The 15815-nt window shown below is 40.7% G+C and overlaps 1 long non-coding RNA gene across 1 annotated transcript in view; it reads left to right on the top strand.

Moving 5' to 3' along the window:
* LOC118585376 overlaps positions 1–15815 on the top strand; it is a 31289-nt gene that overhangs the window by 1323 nt on the left and 14151 nt on the right. Inside the window, exon 2 of the long non-coding RNA XR_004945182.1 lies at positions 374–414. This is a non-coding gene — a long non-coding RNA (uncharacterized LOC118585376). The remainder of the gene's footprint in view (positions 1–373; positions 415–15815) is intronic.

The following is a 15815-nucleotide window of genomic DNA, read 5'->3' as shown; positions in this document are numbered from 1 at the left end:
TCATGGAACTCACTTTGTAGACCAGACTGGCCTTGAACTTACAGAGATCCACCTGCCTCTGCCTCCGGAGTGCTGGGTTTAAAGAGCATGCTACCACTGCCCGGCCATGTAAACATTCTTAATGCATGAGTTCTGCCATTTACATGAGAAAGATTTTCTAGCATATAGCTCAGATCTAGGAGAAAATTTGTTAAGCTACATTTTGGTTTTAATTTTTAACACCTTTGATAATTTTAATATCTGGTTAATTCAGTTGGAAACTTGATTATATTTTATTTTGATAGTTGTTCACATATTGGCAGTTATTGTATAATCACTGATTTTTTTTCTTAATTTTTATCCTGGATAATGTGGAATTTTTATTTTCTTTTAGCAAGCAATCCTTGGGTTGGCACTACAGGCTCAGTCTTGCGTGTGAGTACTGGTTCTATATCAGTTGGCTCCTCTGAGTAATTGTTGTACTTTAAAAATGTTTTAATGTATATGGGTGTTTTGTCTGCATGTATATTTATGCAACATGCCTGCTGGGTGGAAGATCAGATCAGAAGTAGGTGTGGATCACCTGGTACTGGAGGTATAGATGGTTCTGAGCCACCACGTGGGTCCTGGGAATTGAACCTGAGTCTTCTGGAAAAGCAGTCAGTGTTCTTAACCACTGATTCATCTCTGCAGCCCCTACTATGCTGCTATCTTGAGTCTGCCTTGTACGTAAACACTTGGATTATTTTGGCTCCTTAGCAGTGATTTAATTAGCAGTAACTACAATTTAATTGTAGTTCATTACATGAATCATTTCCATCCTGCTTTGATTTGTTCTGTACACTCTCAGTTGAGATGTGAGCACAGAACGTGAGTGGGTTCATACTAGATTTTGAGGACACACTTCTCCATCCATTTTTCCCCCTTAGATTCCTCTCACATACTCGGTCTTGCAGTGTTACTCTTCTGGGCCTTTTGTGAGAAATATGAGATTTCCCTTGAAGTTTTGGCAGCTTGTCATAGCTGTAGCATTTGACTGGGACCCTAATGTAGGGTGAAGTGGTGAGTGAAAAGAGAAAGGTGTGGCATTTTTTTCCCCTCACACTCTTAAGACTACAGAGACCTCCTTTCCTTGCTGTTATATGTAAATAGAATTTCTCCTATACTCTCTGTCTTCAGGTGGGAGGAGAGCTGTGAAACAGTTTAGTATTTCCTCACAGACTGGTAGCTTACAGAGTGTCTTTCCCCAGTTCAAATGGCCAGAAAGGAATTTTTAAATTAATTATTACTAATTGTGCTGTTATTACAGATTTACTAGCTGCCCAACCAGCTACAAGAGAAAATGGCAGAGTGAAATGAGGCAAGCATCAAATAAACCTATACCACTAAGCTTTGGCCCTCTGCTGCAGTTTGCTCTTTTTTTTTTTTTTTTTGCTTCTGGTGCCCACAGACAAGGAAGGGCTTTGTGTGTTTTCTTCAAGTTTTCCTTGTGATCAATTAGAAAGAGAATTAACGGTGAACCCACCCCATCCTCTGTTGCTGCAAGTCACGAAATTACAAATTAAAACCATAATGTGATGTTAATGCCCATCCATCATAGTGAACAAAAAAGCTCAGACAATCCCAGGAGTTAGAGGATGACTAGAGTCCTCATGGATTGCAGACAATGTGTTCCTTCATATGGTTTGACTCACACTATTTTGGTTTCATCATGGTGCAGATCAATACCCAGGAGACTTCACAGATTAAACTGTGAACTTTTCTTAATCTAATGATATTTGGTATACTTGAGATTATGGGTAGTAATAGTGAAATAACATGAAGACTTATACTCTACAGTGTACAGTGTTGCTAAGCTATGGTGCTCAGTCATTTAGGTATATTCAATGTGTTTTCAGCTTATAATAGTCATATGGTATTTTCAATCCAGTGATCTTTATGTAACCCCAGAACAAGACAAGTAGCATTTTTTCCCTCTGGAAAATACTTGTCAGACTTTATTAAATTGTAACAAATGCATACCCTATGACCCTGAAACTCCTAAGCCCTGCAGATGTCTCTACTGAAGATATATACAACTTCATTACTTGTGATGCTCCCAGTGGGAAGTTTCCTGACTATCAGTGGTAGCCAGAGTAAAGAAATAGTCACATAGTTGTTTAATGGCATATAACATACAACAATAAGAATGACATTGAACACTGAATGTCACCCACAAACACAATATTGATTTGAAAAATCCAGACACAAAATGGAAAAGTTCATATCATTCCATTTATGTTAAGTTTAATAACTTCAGAATTAGTCTCCTACAATGGTTACCATTAATAATTGGAAGGAGATGGTGACTGGAGCTAGTAAAATGGCATGTAGTTACTGCAATAGAGGAGTAACTGTAGTTGGTAAAGCTTCTGGGAGAGTCAAATCAACAGAAAAGTGTAGGCAGATTTTTCTGTCTCCCCTGCTAGCTCCCTAATCATGACATGGAGACTTATTATTAATTATAAAAGCTCAGCTGGTAGTTTAGGCTTGTTACTAACTAGCTCTTTAAAACTTAAATTCCCCCCCCTCTTTTTTTTTTTTTTTAATCAATCTACATTTGACTCCTGGCTTTCTTATCTTTTCTCTGTACTGCCCATGCTGTTTCCTTTCCATCTGGCTGGTGACTTCCCCCTTTGTCTTCCCAGTGTCCTGTGTGCCTGAAAATCCTGCCTAGCTATTGGCTGTTTGGCTTTTCATTAAACCAATCAGAACAACACATCTTCACACTGTACAGAAAGATTATTCCACAACAGAAAAGCTCTTTACAGTGAGTCTGGGATAGAATAAGAACAATTTAAGAGTATGTCTGCCAGTAACCTTAACAGATGAGTTCAAAGACCAAAGGTAGCTTTTCAGGAAGGGACATTCCTAAAGTAGAGAGTGATTTCTTTCTGTTAGGATGAAAGAAAAATCCACTTACCCATTACTTTTATTCTAATCCTTTGATTAGTAATTTTGTCCCATCTCCTGGGTACATTTAATCTATCATGGTGAAACATTCAGAGTGAATTATCCATGCAAGTTACTCTTGTACATGAAGCCATATTTAGTGATTGATAATCATGCAGACAAGCATATTTTGGTCCCTAAGAGGTTAATCAAGTATGGTGGACACATTTAAGTTTTTGAACTTACATATTAAAAAAAAAATCTGTCTTTACTCTGTTAGGACTCACACTATTTGCTAAGAACCAACATCAGAATATTTGCTTTAACCCTTGCCCCCAAAGCCAAACCCAAACAGGCAAAAGTGGAGAGTGGGGAGATGTGTTGTGAAGAGTAGTCTCATGGAATGCTGGGGCAAGAGCATAGCTCAGGTCTGGAAAAGGGCTAAAAGAAGCTCCTGTGCTTTACTAGTACATTTATCTAAGACCAACTGCTTCCATCCCTAGCTTACAAGACACTGAGAGGCTATAATACCATGCTTAGACCTAAGCAAGCAGGCTCTTAGGTTGGCCTGACTTCAGCTGTGCTTTGGAAAACCTTTCCTTGTAGAGATCACAGTCTCTTGTGCCTTGGGCCACTCTAAACCTGTTCCTGTGTGGTTCCTATGTGATAGAAACCCTGGTGTCTTTTATTACCCTCTGGTAGTAGTGATGGGGCACTTAGGTTTTGGGGTTCTTTGAATGCTCTCCTTTGTGTATGGGTCCAGCAGATGTTCTATAAGAGCTCTGGGGATGGCTTCTATGAGCTGAACTAGGGGTGCATGGCCATGCCAGTCCCCGGAGGGAGGCTTGGATAAAGTTCCCACTGACCAGGGCAGAATTTTTTTTAATGGGATCATACAAGTTTGGACCACTGAAATGGTCTGATTGATTGACTAAGAATGATATATTAAAAAGTGTATAGCCTGCCCACTATACACTACTGATCTTTGGACCTAAAGTCACCTTTGTGAGGTTGTGTGTGGACTCTCCTCCTTCCCAAAGGGAGATCCTGGTAGTCATAGGTTCCTTTAATTTCTACCTGCCCCCATTGTTTCTGCCATCCAGGGCTCCAAGTGGCATGTTATGGTTATTCTTGTCTCTTCCCTGGGGCTTTTCCTGATTGTGGTAGTGCAAAATCAGCTTGCCCCTTTCAGCCATATCTTTTCTTGCTTTTGATTGATACAGCATCTCCTGCTCTCCTGGGTGGTTGAAAGTCTTGTTCAAATGATGGACATTGCTTACCTCAATAAGAGAGTGCTCCATGACCTGCATAGGGCCCCTTACCTGTCCTTACTGCAAGTAACAATGGGGAGGGGCAGGCTCCCTGTTGGCTTTGCAGTGTTCTAATTCCAGAGTTGCCATGAGTAGGCCAAGAAGGGTCAGGAGAAGATGTGGATGGAAGATGGGTTGCCTTGTAATTGTAAATGCTACATATTCTATAAATGCTACCACATGCCAACAATTATTTATGTTTTTGTGCATTTTCTGGATGACACTTGTATTTGTGGTCCTCTTCCATAAATGCATTGACAGTGTTTTGAAGGCCATTGGAAAGTGGCTCATAGGCTGCACAGTGGATGTTGTGGGATATGAATAATGGCACAATAGGCACTGAACAGATGGCATCAGAGAACTCAAGAGGCAAAGCATCTATACTGTTTAACTAAAAAAGACTGCAAAGAGTGTGTCACTGTGAATAATGGCATCACCACCTTCTCCTTGCAGTGACAACTATGAGATTAACCAGGAATGGTATTTGTGATAGAAACACAAACAGGTTCCTCCTGGGAATGGTAAAAATTTTCATGTGCATCAACTCAACAATAAATAGAATAGCCATGCAGCACATTTTCCTTACCTCAAATATTTATCAACAAGTTGCTACACCTCAGGTGGGCCCATAACTTTTAATTACTTTTATAATCAGATTGTTAGAGAAGCTCCTCCCTAGTCACCTCCAAATGTTTTGGATATCCATATAGCCTCGCTGGGTAAGATACTTCTGCTAAGCAGTCTGCACTCCTCTTTCACTCAGACCCCAATGCAATATCTTTCCTGTAACTCATATTTCCAAGTTGCTCTGGTTTGTGACCCACTTGGTTATGTCAGGTACTCAGGGCCACATGACTGCTAGGCAGTGCCATTTGGGAAAAATCACAAAGGGAGAGGTAGCTTGTTTTATTTACTTTATTTATTTCTTTATTTGTGTGTGTGTGTGTGTGTGTGTGTGTGTGTGTGTGTGCGTGCGCGCGCGCACTGAAGAGTAATTTAACAGAAAATTAGCAGCACAAAAACAATCTCATAGCTTCTGTGACTGAGAACGCTGGGAGGGGCTTAGTTGGCTTTTCTGCTTAATGTCTCACCATGCAGATGTTAAGCTGGCTGGAGTGGCTGCATTGGCTGCAAAGCCATGGGTTGGTTATTGTGCTTTCATGCCCCATGTTGGGTGCTAGATGATACATTTATCTAATTATTCTTTATCAGTAAAAAATTGGAGTCAGCTACTGGGGTAAGAACCTCAAAGATCAGAGAAGCAGTGGAGCAGCCACCAGTGACTTCCTACTTCTTCCATTCCTCCATCCATTCCTCTGTAAGCCCCACCTCACTACTTCCTCAGTCCTCCAAAACCTCTGTGGTTAATTTTGGTCAGCTAGTGGCTAGCTCCACCCTGATTCAAAACAAACTTTATTGTCAGAATGCAATGAAAATATCACACAACAGTATAGATTTGTAGTTGCAATCCCAACTGAAGCTTGGAGTTTTCTTCTGAGCTATTCTGGTTGTTGATTTAATAGAACTCAGTCTTGAGTATTGAGGTCATCGTTTTCTTTGCAGATATTGGCCAGGGCTTTCTCGAAGCTCCTAGATACGGACCTCAGACGTGCATCATGTGGCCCTCTGAAAGCATGGAGCTTATTGCTCCGAAGCCAACAGGAGAGCTTCTCCCAATTCTGCTGCTGCTGCTATTACAGCTTCTTACAACAGCTATTATTGTTGCTAGAGTCATATATTCAATGTGACACCATAGGTGAAATGATTCTACTACTTTTGCTATATTACATAACCTAATAAAAGGCGGGCATCCCATAACACTCCCAAGTGCTTCAGGAATCTTAGGAGCCATTTTTAGATCTCACCAACCATGGTTCTTGAATGAGTAACTGCTGCCAACACTTGAAATCCTTTTAAACAGATTGTCCACTTTTTTCTTTGACATTCTCTTGAGAACAGCCACTAGTTTATTAGTGTGCTTTGAAAGTATGAATTTCCAGAGTGAATACACTTATGTCTCACAGACTTCAAAGATACATCTCTGAGCATATTTTGTCACACAGTTTTCCTTACAATTTAAAATAAATGTGCTGTAAGAAATTATTAAACAGTGTGTATTTAGTATAATTTACAATTGACATTTCAGAAAGTCAGTGAATAGGAGACTGGAATGCACACACAATTCATAACTCTTCAACTTAACTGCTCTTTCTCATTCTGCAGGAATCATTGGTGGAATTTACTTGCCAGCTGGTGTTTCAGAGTCCTTTATAAATTAATTATAGTATTTACTAGCCATGTGGAGGTGAAAAAAATCTAATTAGGTCAAGGAGGCTGGCCCTGCTGGAGACTGAAAAGCAAAGCTGGGTAGGTAAGGTGTCAGCTGCAGATCCCTGTTGTGCTTTCTTGAGTACATGTTGGGGGGTGGGTAGTGGAACAACAGAAAGGATACATAAAAATTTACAGTAAAAATCATAATTTTGATGAAATGATTGAAGATGTCCATCAATAAATGAATGAACAAACAGACAAAATTAAAAAAAAAATCTTTTAGCTGACTAAGGCCTTCTCAGGTGTTCCATTACAGTGTAAGAACTGGATGTAGGATGTTAAAAGCATAGTCATTCAGGGATTTACTCCCTCAGTCAGTAAACACAGAACTGGTTGTTGTGGATAAAGAGGATTGTATCAGTCTCCTAAAGGAGTGCAAAGGCAGCAGATACATCTGGGTAAGTGTGAGAGAACTGGGTCTTAGACTTAAAGCTAGGGAAGGTAAATATTTTGATGTTACTCCATCACAGGTGTCAGAACTTGACCATATAAACTTTATCTAGAAAGAGTTGGGAAAGGCATGAGGTCATCAAGAACAGGAGCCTCAGGCTCTGATCCTGAAGGCATTGCTTGAGACTGAGTTACCATGATTGCTGGGCCTTTTACCACACCTCCCATCCTGTTACACTTTCACTATTCTCCTTAATTTTTTTTTTTTAGTTTTATGAAAGACCTTTGAAAAAAACTCATTCAGTGATGTAAATAACATAGTTTAGCATTTACATTTTTATAAGGGGTTACTAATTTACCAGAAATAAAATCTTTTTTTTTTTTTTTTTTTTTTTTTTACTTATAAACTGTATGGCCGTGGCAGGCTTCTTATTATCTACTTCTTTTATCTTAAATTAACCCATTTCTATTAATCTATACTTTGCCATGTGGCTCGTGGCTTACCAGTACCTTACATCTTGTCATGGCGGCGGCTGGCAGTATCTCAGAAATCAGGGTCAAAAACCTCAAAATTTACTGGGGCCTGGTAGTAAATGTAAATGAATGTCTAAGGGCCCGAGTAAGACATTAGGGAGTGAGGGAGGCTGTGACAAACTATTTGAGGACATGAAAACCTGAAAATAAATGCTGTTTCAGCTGAAGAAAAAGTGCTAGCTGGATTATTACATCAGGCCAGTACTTGCTCCTGATTCCTGCCTTTAAAGTTCAGTTGTGTTTAGAATTTTGTGGTAGAGAAAAGGATCCAAGAGCAGGAGACAGTGTGAAAAACCCTGCACATAACAGTCTTCCTTCACCTGAAATCTACTGGGCAGGCTTTGGCCAGCATCCCCTTGGCTCACTGTCTCGCAGGCCCCAAGATCTGGCCTGCTTTCCTGGTATTTTTTATTTATTTTTTCTGTAATCTGAGAGCATCAGAACAGAGATGGAGACTTTCTATAGATGGAAATAGATGAACTGTAGGGATTCACACCATTAGGACTCTCCAGCTTCTTGTCTGTATGGGAGCAGTGTGGTCAGCTTCTGTTGAGACTGTGCCTGCTCCAGCAGTCCTACTCCAGGTGGTTCACACTTTTTTAGTTAGCTTCAGGCACAGTTTTGGATTCAGAACCCATGCAGCACAGTCAGAATATCTAGTCTCTTGATGAAGAAGAAGGAAATTAGCTGCCCCATAGGCTATTCACTTTCTCAGAAGGGCACCCCAGGGGAAAGAAAAGCAAGCTGATAGCCTGGTTGAATCTTTTGGTCAACAAAACCCAGTTAAATGGAAGAATAGTTTAACAAAGGAGAGGGTTTGTTGTTGTTGTTTTTCTCCCAACACCTTCCGGAAGAATTCCCCTCGGGCAAGGATTAGTGTTGTGGGATATTTGATTACACTGTGAAACCCAAAATTAACCTTGCATCAGGGGGTGGAGCCACCGACTACTTGACAGGAATTAGCCATAGAGAGGATGGAGGAGCTAGGAATACAGATAAAGAGTAGGGAGAGACTTAGAGAGATGCCAGGTCTTTTTGGTTTGGGTTTAATGGAGAGAAGCTTTTCTTGCTGGGTCTTCATCCAAAAAGAAAGGTCAGCTGGTTGCTTCTTGGCTTCTCTGATCTAGTGGGTTCTCACCCCACATCTAACTCCAGAGTCTTTATTGGTAAATAGAACCATAGAGGCTTAGTTAAAACGTAAACATCTGGTGTCCTCAACCAAACAGGGGGGACTGAAAACCCTACCAGGATGCTGACTGCAGGGCCTTGGGCACAGATTGTAGTTAAAATATGATTTAGGTGTGACTGCTAAGATGACAGAAAAACAATAGGTTAGTTCTAGTTAGTAAGTTGGAATCTGTTGTCTTATGCAACATGTCTTCCCTGGAGGATGTCATGGCATGTCATACCGCTGTACAACTCTTAAGATGTAAAATGTTTAGCCGGGCGGTGGTGGCACACACCTTTAATCCCAGCACTTGGGAGGCAGAGCCAGGTGAATCTCTGCGAGTTTGAGGCCAGCCTGGGCTACCAAGTGAGTTCCAAGAAAGGTGCAAAGCTACACAGAGAAACCCTGTCTTGAAAAACAAAAACAAAAACAAAATGTGAAATGGAGATGTTTCAGAAATCACATGCTCCCACCTTGTGAGATAGTATGAAATACCTCTATAGAAAGCTTGTACGATATCATAGATCATAGAAAGGTAGGATCTGGAAGACACTGGCAATTTTCCAGAACTTTCTCTGGTCTGTCTTTGTCTCTTGACTGCTGGTACTCCTGAAATGATTAGTAAAGTTTGAGGCTGTCTTTGATTTGGTTTTTTGAGACAGGGTTTCTCTGTGTAGTTTTCACCTTTCCTGAAACTCACTTGGTAGCCCAGGCTGGCCTCAAACTCACAGAAATCCTCCTGGCTCTGCCTCCGAGTGCTGGGTTTAAAGGCATGTTCCACCACCACCTGGCTGAGGCTGTCTTTGATTTTGTAAGATTGATTTGAAGGCTGATCCAGGAAATACCAGTCAGAATGGATTATTACCTAGAATTTATTTGGGCACATTGGGAGAGTTCTGTCTTCAGTGGAGTTGCTAAGCTGATGTATGTAAATATGAAGCCTACTTTCTAGAGTTTACTGACAAAAGCAGTTATGCAGAAATGGTAAGAGCTGATAGATGAAATCAAGCGAGAGGAGCAGGAAGGGGAAGGAGAAAAGGGAGATTTGGATGAAGCACTTGAATCTCTGAATTTAGCTTTGTATAAGTCTTGTCTGTTCGTTGGGTGCTCTAGTCACATGAACCAAGTTAGAGAATTTTCTTTCAGTTTAAACTCAATTGCACAGGATTCTGTATCTTGGGACCACAGGTTCTGATTAATATTACAGCAACATTTTGTATTGGCTGAACTGAGAGGGTCTGAGGACTTAGGACTCAGTAGCCTGCTAGGCAGGAATGGCTCTCAGGTGACTCTGTGATCTGAGGAATATATGTATTGTAAATATTTCCTGAAACAGTGAATACATATCAGATGTAATTCACACATAACCATTACCGAATTTTAAACAAGATTGCAGACATCATAGTAATATTTTAAGCACCTTACTCTATCTACTTATAAAGGGATATTCTGCCTTTTTTTTTTTTTTTTTTTTTTTTTTTTTTTTGCTTGATTTACTTTATGTGTGAACTTGGGACTGTGTGACCAGGTAACATAGGGTGTTTTATAAATTTGGCTTTGATTTAGGAAGCAAAACTGACAACAACTTTTTGAAATACTTTAATTATCTATGTGTATATCTCCAGTTCCTCATAGACAGGGGAAAGGTTTTATGTCCATAATTGCGGCACCTGGAATATATTTGGTACTCAATACTTTTGAAACAAATAAAGAGAAAAATTTTATTTTTCTTTTACCATCACTGACCTGTATTAATCTTTCTGTACAGCGAAGGTTTCTGAAAGGCTTGTTTGGACCCTGAAAAGCCTCTCCACTGACACAGCAATCCAAATCAGACCAAAGCAGAACTAATTAGAAAAAGCCCTGGTTTAATGGGTAAAGTGTTCCCAGGTGATTCTCTGGCCTCTCAGAGAGGAGACAGGGACAAGAGTCCGGAAAACCATGTGTCTGTTTTCTGGGATGCTGCTTAAATACCCTGTGGGAGTGGTCTTGAGCCTCTTTCAGGGAGGAGCTGAATTTGGCGGGCTTTGAAGGGAGAGTTTGGGGAAAGAGATGGAGGAAAGGGTGTTGAGGTGGATCTTCCCCCAGAACATTCCAGACTCTTTGGGTGTATGGATGCCAGGCTGCCAGGGGCTGAGGTGGAGCTTCCCCCAGAACAGTTTCCTTCATTGTCTTCCAAATGTGCATAATTATTTTACTTGATTTGAGGTTAGTAGAAGTAGTTGAGGCAATGAGCTGGCTCACTCACACTGTCCCATAGGTTGGTGTGTGGGTTAAAATCCTGGCACTTTGTATCTAAAGAGCTCATTCTGCCTCCTGATAGCCTTGCAACCTCAGTTCAGGCCCAGGCTCTGCCTCTTAGCCTCCTGGCCTGGCTACAGGAATGGATGGATCCTGTTCTCAGTAGTGAGCACTGTGTGTACAACTGTTTGGCTGGAGAACATCTGGACAGTTAAGGGCCAGGTAAGTGCCTGCTATCACAGTCATTGTTATTCCCTAGACCTCATATTCATCAAAGTGAAATGGGGACAATACTATATGAGTGTGTGAATTTTAAATGAGCAATTCTTGTAAAATGCCTGGCAACAACACACTATTACTAATTTTAAGAACCGAAACAAGAGTGTTGAATATTTATTATAACATATATGCAGTAATAACCTCTGTAATGTGTGTTTACAGGTAGACATCTGTACCAATCTGCCTGGGTTCTAACCCAGTCTGTACTGCCCATTGTTTGAGTGATTGATCCTGAACAGGTTATGTAACATATCAGGATCACCTGTAATAAAAAGAGAATAATGATAGCATCCGCTTCCTAATGTGGTTTGAGGTTTAGCTGCTGAGGTCCCTCTAAAGTAATAAAGGCAACAGCAGGTGAACAGCACGCAGCCAATAAACCTGAGCTGTCAGCCTCAACCACTGCCAGAGGTGAAAGTGATTATGTCTACTTGTCTAGGCTGGAGTGTGATAAGATGTGATGGTACTCATGGAAATAGCTAGTAGTGGGCACTTGATAAATGCCAGCTTTCTTTTCCTTTTTTTTTTTTTTTTTTTTTTTGATTCAGGAGATAACTCAGAATTTTATGATGTTTTGGGATTAAAGCAAGAGTATCAACCTCACTTGTGTGGGTTATAAAATTTTACCAGTGACACATATTAAACATAGTTCATTCAATAAACTAATTCATTGTCTAATTTTCTTCTAAAAGTGGCTTCATCAAGAAATACCCAATACTTCTTAATTCTTTTGATTCTGGTCACAGATGGAGTGATTTACTCTCTGCAAAGAAAGATGGAGAAATAGTTTATTATTTCAAGTTTTGGTGGCAGACCCTGGCACACAGTCTACAGGAGCTGCAGGAAGGTGCTGTCAGTCACAGGGTGGACAAGGAGCTTGGGGTTCATTACTTCTGGTTTACTTCCAAGACTGACACCAGCAGCTTTCTAGTGAGCGTGCCCTTTGGAGACAGCTGGTACTCTGCAAGGTGCAAGCCATGCTGAGCTGCTTCTTGTCTCAAACTGCCTTGTCTTCATAGCTCTGTTGGTCAAAGTTTAAACTATGTGAGAGGCTTTGGTAAGACTATAATTGGTTAAAACACTTTTTAACTGGTCTAAAGGAGCACACATTAATGGAACTGGTTTGCAGAAGTACACATTGCTGGAAAAAGAGTGTCAGGAGTTGGGGCAATGTTAACAAAGAGCTTGGCGGGGGGTGCGGGGAACAAGCTTCAAGGCATTCATTGAAGAGAGAAGTCTATAGCAGATAAGATGTGCTAGACAAAAAAATCCAGCAGGTGGCAGCTTAGTAATATATAATCACAGGTCAGTGTGGGGACTTGGTGTTCAGGATCATATATTCTTAGAAAAAAATAGCAAACTATGTATCTTAAGCATTATATACTTATTGTCAGGTTTTTGTTTTTGTTTGTTTGTTTGTTTTTGATGTGGAAAAGTTAGCACATGCTATCTCTGCCTGTGATCTATGCTAGCTTGGAAAAAATCATAATTGTTATGCAAAGTTACCCAACTGAAGGGACATTGATTCTAGGGTTTTCTACTGTATTTTTTACTAATACTCCATGTTTTGAAGCACATACAGACACACATATGTATTTTCCATGTTCAAAGAGATGGCAGACTTGAAATGATTTCTCAAATAAAATGACATTGCAACCAACAATTGAACACTTTGAGAACTTGGCTGTAATTTTAGTACTTCACACAGTTAAGGTATTCAGGAAACTAATGAATACAGGAAAAAAAGCTGAGATGCTTAGGGCAGCAGAATGAAAAGTCAGCATTCTGAACAGGTTTTGAATACATAAAAAGGAAAGGCCAATTATTCCTAAGATACAAACTCCAGGATTTGGCTTGTTATGTGCATTTACCAAAATGTCCTGGTGTTAGGATCATCCTGATCCCAGAACAGAACCCCACAGTGCCTCCTGAGACAGCATCAGACCATAAAGCACTGTGATTGTTTAACTGAGCATATGTTAACACCTGCCACCAACCAATCTGCACTGTACTCTGTTTTATGGGACACCAGGGCCTGATAGATTCCTCACACAAATAAGGAGTTGAAAGTGATATAGTTTTGACATGAAATGTGTTTATATTTTGAGAGCCATCAAACAAGGCTTATGTACTTATACTTTTCTAATAACATGAAAGTCCTTCTGTGGAAGGCCATTTTAAAAATACATAATAACATTTAAAGTGTGTAGGTCTCATGACATTTGTTCCAATTTCCTTGTGACAGACACATAAGATCTCCCGAAGAGATGTGCAGCTCTGGGTACTCACATGCCACTCACTTGCCAAAGTTTAGAACTGACATTCTCCTCACTGTTGTTCTACGTTCAAGGGTCAGCTACTGCACATAATTCAGTTTTGTTTAATTGAAAAGGTGATAAGGGCTATGACATATTTCTATATACTATGGAAAAACACATAAGGGTGTGTTGGTATTGTGTTCCCCACAATATTGTGCACCCTAATAAATTTATCTGGGGTCAGAGAACAGACAGCCACTAGAACAGAACCAGAAATGGTGGCTAGAAAATGGGTCAGAGCAAGCCATAGCAGAAGTTGGGCGGTGGTGGTACACACCTTTAATCCCAGCACTTGGCAGGCAGAGGCAGCCGGATCTCTGAGTTCAAGGCCACTTTAGAAACAGCTAGGCATGGTGACACAGCCTTTAATCCCAGAAATCCAGCCTTTAATCCAGGGAGTGATAACAGAAAGCAGAAAGGTATATAAGGCTTGAGGACCAGGAACTAAGTTAAGCATTTGGCTGGTTTAGCATTCAGGCTTTGGAGCAGCACAGTTCAGCTGAGAGCCATTGGGATGAGGACACAGAAGCTTGCAGTCGGAGGAAACAAGACCACCTGAGGAACTAGCAAGGTGAGATAGCTGTGGCTTGTTCTTCTTCTCTGATCTTCCAGCATTCACCGCAATAACTGGCCTCGGGTTTGATCTTATTAATAAGACCCTCTAAGATCCTGTTACACAAGGGAGCAATCTGTCTCTTGGGGTTCTGTGGTGACAACAAATTAGAAATCACATTTGAGTTGGGCCTTGGATTTGAGCAGGAATTCTCCCAAGACAGACAATTCAGGATATAGGAATGGCAATAGACGCAGAGGCAAAGCATGAGAAGCACGATAGTGTAGGACAGGAAGGCAAGAAGACAGAGACAGAGGCAAGAAAGCGTATGTAAGATGGGGAAGACAACTAGCTAAGACCATAGACATCAGACACTCGAGAGCTGGCAAGGGTTTTCATAGAAATATGGAGCTACTAACAAGCCCTGAAGGTGTTTCAAAGGATGTGGCCTGATACATACATTGAAGAAGTTATCCCTGGAGATGATGTGAAAGTTAAACTGTTCTAGGAATGGACAGCATGTGATATGTTCAAGTTGTGTAGCATCACCGTGGAGTGATAGTGAAGACAGACAAATGTTCCTTTTTTGAGACAGATTTTCTCTGTGTAGCTTTGCACCTTTCCTGGATCTTGCTCTGTAGACCAGGCTGGCCTCGAACTCACAAAGATCCGCCTGCCTCTGCCTCCTGAGTTCTGGGATTAAAGGTGTGTGCCGCCGCTGCCACCCGGCGTTAAGATGTATTTTTAGAAACCGAAATGACAAATCTTGATTATCAGTTGTTAGAGAGAGGCAGAAATTAAGGAGAAGAAAGAAATCAAGATTACTTAGCTAGATCTAGGTCACATGATTATTACTGAAGTTTAGATAGACATTTTTTACTGGATCATCTTCAAAAGCTTCTGAGAATCATAGCATGAGGCTCTCCAAAGTCATTGCCAATGGGAATGCTGTGGACTGTTGTGTCCTCAGACCATATACTTAGTTCTAATCCCAACACAACGTTTAGAGATGGACTGTTGAGGAGGTAATTAGGCTTAAATATTGTCATGGGTTCTCACGAAGGGATTAGTATCTTTATAAGAAGAGGCCAGACAGACACCTCTTACTCTAACATGCCAGGATCCAACAAGAAGGCGGCTGCCAAATGAAGGCCCTCACCAGAACTAAAATGTATTGGCACTGTAACCCTGCATTTCCAACCTCCAGAAGTGAAGTCATAAGGTGTGTGTCATTTTGTCACAGCAGCCTGAGCAGACTAGAATTATCAAATTGTTAGTAATTTATGGAGGTCACAGGTTCTCTGACTGATTGTGAAATCTGACTTCTTCACTGTTCTGCATTTAGTTCTGTATCTTGTCCAGGAAATACAGGAGGAAAAGCACATTTTCTGGGGAGGATAATGTGTCCTTTAACATCTTGAGGTTGAAGGACCTTGTAGGTTAGGCAGTAGATATATTCAGAAGAGAATGGGAAATAACCCAGTTTTGAATCTTGTGAAATAAACAGAGTCAGAAAGTTCAGGTTTAAGAGACAGTGAATAAAGTCAGAATAGTGACCCAGAAGGCCCAGGAGGTAGACTTATATTGAGAAGAGAAGGGAAGAGAATTGTATTGAAAATTCCTGAGGCTGTGGAGCAGGAGGGGTCAATGGAGGAGACCTACAGGGAACACATGGATTGGAGGAAAACTTGTAAATGTGACACACATTCACACAAGGCTGTGAAGATTTACTTTCTCTTCCTTGAGCACATGTTGAGCAGAAGCTTGGACCAGAATCTTAA

This window comes from Onychomys torridus, chromosome 6, assembly GCF_903995425.1.
Source record: "Onychomys torridus chromosome 6, mOncTor1.1, whole genome shotgun sequence".
Taxonomy (NCBI): domain Eukaryota; kingdom Metazoa; phylum Chordata; class Mammalia; order Rodentia; family Cricetidae; genus Onychomys; species Onychomys torridus.
This window is presented reverse-complemented; position numbering and strand designations above follow the sequence as displayed.